The sequence below is a fragment of the Mya arenaria genome, chromosome 10, assembly GCF_026914265.1.
Source record: "Mya arenaria isolate MELC-2E11 chromosome 10, ASM2691426v1".
NCBI lineage: Eukaryota > Metazoa > Mollusca > Bivalvia > Myida > Myidae > Mya > Mya arenaria.
In genome coordinates, this window is record NC_069131.1 from 271315 (window position 1) to 280407 (window position 9093).

Below are 9093 nucleotides of genomic sequence, written 5' to 3' on the forward strand. Positions count from 1 at the left end.
TTATTGAATATTTGCATTATATATCTTTTCGACCGCTACTGCACTTACATGGGTATTATACGGCCGATTTTTTCATGTTTAAACACCTTTTATGTTGGGCGACGAAGTTTTATGCAGATTTTGTGTGAAGCTGAATCAGAATATACATGCGTTAATAAAAGTTTAATTAAGACATGAGCTGTAACACATGTTAACCCTTTACTTCATAGATACGCAATTTTACTTATCTATCCATAGCTTCATAGATACGGATCTTAACGTTTTATCCATAGCTTCATAGATACGTAATCCTAAGTATTCGTAATGTAGGGGCATTTATTTTTATACCTTATGCTTGTTTATTCGCTATGAATTCATATTCATGAAGTATAAACATCGATAAATACAATGCACTAAAAAAAACACTATGTTACTATTTAAAGAATTTCGGAAAATCGCGAATTAAGGTCACTGGTATCAAAGATGGGTAAAACGTTGACTGCGCAGGTTTGTGGGCATTCCTGTCTCGTTTTCCTCGTGGAAATTTACACAATACTGCAAATTATAATTAACTACCAATAATACAACTATATTTTATTGATCACGCGCCTGACGTCACAGGTCATGGTTCGAAAACGTGTCAAAATGTTGGCCATGTTGGATAAACAAAAAATCATCTGGCTTGTATAAACAAAGGCCATAAATCATTATATGGGACATATGTGCCACTTCTGTTTCGCTAATCCGGTCATAAAAATGTGCATCTGCTTCTACAAATTGAAAGTAAGTACAAATGTGTTATAAAATAATGACTATCCCTATTGTTAAACTGTGACATGACCCAATTTAACATCGATCAGCTGTTGAAACACGTGTTTTCGAATACACAAGAATGCAATGTAGAGCTAATTTCTGCCCTTGTTAACTTCAGTTTAAAACAACATTCCTGAATAATGTCATTTATATTTCAGTGTTTGTCTGACGAATCGGAACATTCTGGCTTCGATTAAAATTAGTTTGAGTACGACGTCGAGATGGCGAATTCGGACCTCAGCGTCACACACCCAAGGATACGAGAAATGAGGATTTTTAAAATCAAACCCAAATGACAATACCTGGACATGCAATAAACAATATAAATTTAGAAAACAACAACATGCAGGCCTCATTTAGTAGTTGAATAATAACTTTATTTGTTCATTGTATTGTTTAATAACCGAAAGTTATACGTACTGTGACTGTTGATCAACTTTTTTTTTCTTCTGTTTCATATATATAAATATACCGTGCTTCTTTGTTGTGAATTATTTTTTAATTCTGTCCATCTTTGTTTCAATTCAGGTTGCATTAAATGAATTATAAAAATATGTTGTTTATATAATATTTTGTGTTATGTTTGATAAATAAAAGTGAAATAAAAATTAATTTTCATCAAATTTGACATATTTTTCTGCTTATTTATGAATATCATGCGTAAATAATTTAGATAACAAAATAAAATTTATATGACTGGATTGGAAATTTAAATCTCTATAAACTTTACATGTCATGACTTATTGATTAAACCAAAAGAAATACTAAGAAAATAGGTTTGTAATACATGAGGGTTAAAATTCCAATAATATCAATAATCTCCTATGAAGTAGGGATACTGATATGAACTGATAAGCCATACACTGGCAGCCTGAAATGGCTTAGGTTTACATGAAGTAAAGGGTTAATAATTATAACAAAAGGAAATTTGAATGTACCGTGTATTTGTTATGCAAAATTACTTGTATAGTATTCCAGCAATTCATCTATATGAACTCGGAAATCAAATTATTAGTCGGTTAATAAATGTAAGAACTCTTGATGTAACACGAACGTCCTGCAATACAGCAAATACAATGAATGCAATGTTATCAGTCTAATTTTATCTTACCAACGGAAATACGTTTTAAAGCAGTTTAAGTCTACCCATACCCATACCCAACCCCACCTACCCCGGCAGTTGTCTTGCAATGGATCTTTGGGTACAACGCTAAATAACAAAATATATGTATGAAATAAATAATATGATATAATAATAATAATAAAGCACAATGACTTACTTTCACTGAAATGTACTGATATTTATGTTGTCTAACCTGGTCTAAAATAATTTGTTAAGAGTATATGGTATTCTTATCAACGCAGGATTATAGATAGTGGAATTTCACGCAAATGTATAACCCACTCAACTATTTATTCTAGACCCTTTAAGACTACCTTAACATTGGTACACGTATTTCAGTAAACTTAAGTTATTGACCGCAGTGAAGTGTTTATACCCTCAACATCGTCTAATTAAAAGAGGCTGTGGGGTCTTCCCATACGATAAATTTATCTTCGGTCAGTGTAAAATGGTGAATTTTACAATCTTGCTAAAATAGTACACAGGTGTATCTGGTGTGTAATTTTGCATTAAAAACATGTGGCATGTTCTTATCGGGTACCACATTTTCTTTTATTACTAATATTAAAATGTGTCTTAAGAACGCTATTAATGTTGCACTCACACAGATATTCTGTTTTTACAACTTTTTTTTTCATTTTGTGTCTTGGTAAGAACAATTATTTGCATAAGTAATAGTAAACTGATATTAAAAGATTGTTAATCAAAGATCAGATCGCAGAAATATAAATAATAACGTTTTATAGCTTAAACCGTTACTAACGATTTAAAAAAAAATGCATAAATATTTTTGAATTTAAATATAATTTTTTGTCGGCAGTCTTATATAGCGGGCTTCCATGGAATTTCACAAAAATGGCTCGTTCCAGGACTTACATAAAAAGTTGTCAAACAGTTTAATCTGTGAAAATGCACGCTTATTCTGATTCTGCTTCACACAAAATCTGCATAAAACTTCGTCGCCCAACATAAAAGGTGTTTAAACATGAAAAAATCGGCCGTATAATACCCATGTAAGTGCAGTAGCGGTCGAAAAGATAAATAATGCAAATATTCAATAACAATTAGCTAAAACAGGTACAAGAATGGTAAACTTGGGCCGAAAACACAGTTTCAAGTCTCGCAATTTTCTATTTTCACTTTGTAAACAATCAATCGTTCAGCTTATACATTCAAAAACTTTTTTGTAAATGCCTCTAGAGACATAGGTTAAAAAACCGAGAGACGCTTACACGTGTGGTCTCCGGGTAGGGGTATTTATATTGCGAGAAAGGTGATATAACTTACTTACCAGGTGAAAATACATCCTTGAAACACCAAAATTCAGTTCAACGCCGCCATTTTATTCGGCTTCACACAATTTCCCTCACTTAAAATTCGGCGAACATATTTCACGTTGGACCCCCTGGTTATATCCCCTGATTACACAGCACAAAATTATTCAGGAGATTTAAATAACACAAAGAGCAAATTGGTGCCATTGGATTTGGGTCATAAATACTTAGCTTTACAAAAGATGTTTGTCAAACACTATGGCCCCCCATGAGCGCCATGTTGTCAAGAATATTTGGACAATTGAACGAAATATGCATGGACCGAAATGACAGCTGATTTGTCATTGACATTGGATGCCTTTGAGGCAGTTTTGAAATTATGATAATTCAAAGTGTGGGTATAGTAGGTACAGTTTTTAATCATGTTCAGATGATGACTGGTATTTGCAGATAAACTTGTATCCTCTTAGCAGCAGAAAATATATAAATGTAATGTAATTTTAATGACCAATATGAATTGTGACCTTGACCTTTAACTCTATGACCTCAAAATCCATACAATCATCTTCTGGTCACCCACAACCTAAATGTCAAGTTTGAGGGCCATGGTTGCAGGCATTGTCAAATTATCACTCGAACAACCCTTTTGCATTCAAGGTCACTGTGACTTGACCTTTGACCTTATGGTCCCCTAAAATCAACAGGGGTCATCAACTGGTCAGGCGAATCCTTCATGTCAAGTTTGATGACCATAGGTCCAGAAATTGTCTATTTTGTGTTCAAGGTCACTGCCCAGCCTTGATGACAAGTTTGATGACAATAGGTCCAGGCATTATTGAGTTATCACTCTGACAAGCTTTAGATAGAATTTCCCCATTAAAGGTCACTCTGACCTTGACATTTGAACTGATGACCCCTTAAATTAATAGGGGTCATTTACTGGTCAGGCCCAACCTTCATGTCATGTTTGATGACAAAAGGTCAAGGAATTGTCAAGTTATCACTTGGACAAGCTTTTGTTTACCGACAGACCAACTGACTGACCAACCGACATGTGCACAGCAATATACCCCCTTTTCTTCAAAGGGGAGCATAAAAAAACACCAATACATTTCAAAACATTTGCACTTGGCGGTAATATTTTCACTTATTGATAAATACAAAAATGAATTCAATTATTTTCAGAGATTTTATAGAACTTTGCCAATCCATAATCAAACTTAATTAAATTCAGAACTGAGTTGAGTTGAGTTCCATTTATTTGTATAATATATTGCCAATTGTTATTTTACCATGCAATCTGATTGGCTTCAAAAGAAGGAAAAGATGCAAAGGGAAAGACAGGCGCAATGTATTGGACTGAAGATTATGAACATTATGTTTTCAACAGAAAATGGAAGGAATTGTGTTGTGCAAGAGAAATGGTTGACAGTCTTAAGCATTTAATTCTATGAAGGCAGAAGGGTGCCCATGTTGGCCTCAATAAGGGCAGAAGGTTTCTTCAAAAAAAAGGACAGGGTGCAGCCCCTTCCAAACTCTTTAAAACCCTACATGCAAGGTACTTATAATAATACCATACGGTACAGAATTCAGTCAATTAACATTTTTTGGATTGTAAGTATTTTTTTTTTGGTTTTTGCATAGACTAGATGTAGGGTCATTATCTCTGCTGATACTAGTACTAGTAGAAAAAGATACTAGTTTGGTATTATGGTACATACCATTTTCGAATAGACATTCAAATATGGTAGTAAACAGGCTTCCACTGGACATAAAATCGTAACAATGCCATTTATAAAATTATTAAACATCGTAGTAAATAAATACTGCCTCAATGCACATACACAGTAGACATTTACATGTTTCAATGACTCATTATAGTTTAAGGGATGAATAAACGTCCACTAGTATTCTAGCCTGCAATGCATGTATTAATAGTCAGTATCTAAATTGAACTTTCTGTTTACCTGTATATCATAAGTCTTGCAAAATTTCAAATGAATCCAATATTATTTTGTTATTTCCCCGATCGTTCATTTATATTTACGCCCATATGCAAACTTGTTGTGACGTCATGATTTTCTATTTTTATCAAGGGGTCCTCTCAAGGACCTCCTCTCCTCTGTTCACTATTTAACTTCAGGAACAAAGCAAGTTATGGTCAATCAGCATGTTATAAAACACAATTATTAGTAGAGCTGCAACAATTCACTAAAAGCTTGATTCGATTCAAATCCGATATCAAACATGTCAAATCGATTATTTCCGATTCAATTCATGTTTTACTTATCGTTGCTATTTAATATTATTAATAAGTGGTACTGTATATTTAAAGCTGCACTCTCACAGATATACCATTTTTACAACTTTTTTTATTTTTTGTCTTGGAAAGAGCATATTTTGGGGTAAATATCTGCAAACCAATAATATAGGATTGCTGACAAAAAATCAGATCAAAGATTTTCATATTTCCGTTCAAAAATTAATGTTTTAGCTTAATCTGTTACTAACGGTGTAAGAAAAATGCATAGAACATCAATTTTTGAACTTAAATTAAAAATTATGCGATCTTATTTTTTGTCAGCAGTCTTATTTAACTGGTTTCCTTAGATTTGCGCAAAAATTGTTTCATTCCATGGCAAAAAATAAAAAACTTGTCAAAAACGTTCAATCTGTGAGAGTGCAGCTTTGTTTATAAATACACCAGTCAATTGTAGCCACGGCCCCCTAGGTCCGGGGGTATACCGGGGATAGCCGGGAAATGGGCCTTGTTTTTACCTTCCAGGTGGCCCAGCAGTGCCGGGTGAATGTGGTGGTTTTGTGTTGGCAAAAATATAGCGGGGAATGGGCCTTACCTAGGGTCCCTGGGGTGAGGGGGCATTTGGTGGGGATTTTACCATCGGGGTTGGCTGGACCGAAAGTCAAAGTCCCTGCTATTCCCCGGACCTGGGGGGGGGGGGCGTGGTTACAAATGACTGGTGCATTAATCATTTTAAATATGAACTAGAACTCCGCGAGTCGGATGTGTCCCCTGACGAATTATTTACTGTCGACATTATAGCTGTTAGATTGGCATTTTATTCATTTATAAACTTGTGCACTGCGATCCCCTTCAATAAGATCTATCTATCTATAAAGTTTCAAGTTGATAACTCTTATAGTTTTTGAGAAATGCCCCGGACAAAATTTAAGCATGAAAATTAACAAAGGGCAATAACTCTAAAAATATGGCAGCAAGAGTTACGGTTCTTGTGCACTGCACTTGCCCTCAATGAGATCTATATAGCTATGAAGTTTCAAGTTGATACCTCTTATATTCTTCAAGATATGCCCCGGACAAAACTTTAAGCTTGAAAATTAACAAAGGGCAATAACTCTAAACATATACTGTGAAATCATTAATGTTCGTGGGCACATATTTAGAAATTTCGTGGTTTGCCGAAAAAAAACAATTTCGTGGGTACTTGAATTCGTGGATTTTCATTTTTGAAAAAAAAATCGAAGATGCGATCGTCCTAGATCGTCTGCATAATATCCACGCGCTGGCCCGTGATTTCCGTCTTCTACGTCACTCGGTTTATGACACTTGCTAATGTGGTACGACATGCCAATTAGTGCATATACCCATGTCACTTATCGACTTAATTGGGAATAAATGTAATAAAAGAAGATGTACCCTGATCATAAATACAGATAGGGGAAGCCATTGAATGCCAATTAAGAATTTTGCAAACTGTGAAAACGCCGAAAAGGTGCGTATATTGTCACGTTCGGTGCTTAGTAACCTTCAATATACTAGTAATCGATTAACTATTTTATTAAATAAAAAAATCGAGTATGGACACTCATCACGCACATCTTGTAAACTTGCAGATTTTCATTAACAGCACACGTTTAAACACGTGCTTATAACTGTCATTTGCTGCATAAAACACATTTAATTGATTTGGTTCATTATTTGTTAAAAGCAGTTATAATATATTAACAGAATAATGATCGTAAGTTATACAGTGAGACAGGTTTTAACACTGTATACTGTGACCTCTGTAAAGAATATACTATGTACGTAACAAGGCAATTGAAAAAGTGAATAAAGGGTTTATATTTCATGGGATCTTGAATTCGTGGGTCACCCAACCCACGAAAACCACGAACATTAATGACCTACGAACATTAATGATTTCACAGTAGATGCAAGAGTAACGTTTTTTTTTGCACTGCACTTTCCCTCAATCAGATATACCTACGGAATAAGTTTCAGGTTGATACCTCCTATAGTTTACGAGATATGCCACGGACAAAACCTAAGCAAGAAAATTAACAAAGGGCAATAACTCTAAAAATATGGCAGCAAGAGTAACGGTTCTTGTGCACTGCACTTGCCCTCAATGAGATCTATCTAGCTATGATGTTTCAAGTTGATACCTCTTATATTCTTCAAGATATGCCCCGGACAAAACTTTAAGCATGAAAATTAACAAAGGGCAATAACTTTAAAACTAAGAAAGCAAGAGTTACTGTTATTGTGCACTGCACTTGCCCTCCATGAGATCTATCTACATATGAAGTTTCAAGTTGATAACTCTTATATTCTACAAGATATGCCCCGGACAAAACTTTAAGCATGAAAATTAACAAAGGGCAATAACTCTAAAAATATGGCAGCAAGAGTAACGGTTCTTGTGCACTGCACTTGCCCTCAATGAGATCTATCTAGCTATGAAGTTTCAAGTTGATACCTCTTATATTCTTCAAGATATGCCCCGGACAAAACTTTAAGCATGAAAATTAACAAAGGGCAATAACTTTAAAACTAAGAAAGCAAGAGTTACTGTTATTGTGCACTGCACTTGCCCTCCATGAGATCTATCTACATATGAAGTTTCAAGTTGATAACTCTTATATTCTACAAGATATGCCCCGGACAAAACTTTAAGCATGAAAATTAACAAAGGGCAATAACTCTAAAAATATGGAAGCAAGAGTAACAGTTCTTATGCACTGCACTTGCCCTCAATTAGATCTATCTACATATGAAATTTCAAGTTGATACCACTTATAGTTTCGGAGATATACCCAGGACAAGGGAAAATGGGACGCGGACGCCGCCGACGACGACGCCACCGCCGCTGCCGACGACGCCAGCGCCGCCGTCAGCGCCGCCGCCACCGACGCCGCCGCCGCCGACAAAAGTAACCCCTTTATGTTGTCTTTTCAGGCGACACAAAAAACTAGGACAGCGTTTCATCAAGAACAAGTTTTAATTAACAAAACTTTCTGTTTACAAAGTAAAATAACAACAAAAAAGCATCAAACACTTATAAAATGCATTAATTATCTTCAGATGTGTTGTTTATATCATAACACGTACAAAAAAGGTATTAATCAACATTTTAAAAACAAGCAATGAGCCAGACGCCTGTGTTTCCAACAGGGACACTATTAAATGCTACATCAGATGATAAATCACATCAGATGTTTACACTGATTATAAAGAAATTAATCACCGACAGTTTCTTACTTTATGTATGCAAGTAGCTGCAAGTTTAGAAGGTCAACTGATGTTTTTGTGAAGAACAGACACACGCGACACGACACACCTACTCACGCTACTTTATCAAACAAATGTCAAAATTGCAACTAAGGGAAGTAACCGACCAATAACAAGAACAATATTTATTTTCAAATAATAGGAGTTTAAAAACGCACACGGTGGGGGAAAGCAGCCTATCTCAGATCCGACTTAGCAGGCGATCGAAGAAACATTTAGAATTTAGTGCTGTTTAATCTATCTGCATTGGGGGTAATCATAGAACGGTCTCAGTGTTTAATCTCAGGACTTCATCGCCCACCAAGTATGAACGATACTGAATATTTTGATGATTTTTACAAGTCCATAGATAA

The 9093-nt window shown here is 35.1% G+C and overlaps 1 protein-coding gene across 1 annotated transcript in view; it reads right to left on the reverse strand.

The window, feature by feature from the left end:
* The window catches only part of LOC128206686 (sodium-dependent glucose transporter 1A-like), a 30269-nt gene extending 21484 nt beyond the window's left edge, over positions 1-8785 (reverse strand). The window contains exon 1 of the mRNA XM_052909299.1: positions 8711-8785. The gene's annotated coding sequence lies outside the window, so the exon portion shown is untranslated. The remainder of the gene's footprint in view (positions 1-8710) is intronic.
* Between the last annotated feature and the right edge of the window lie 308 nt (positions 8786-9093).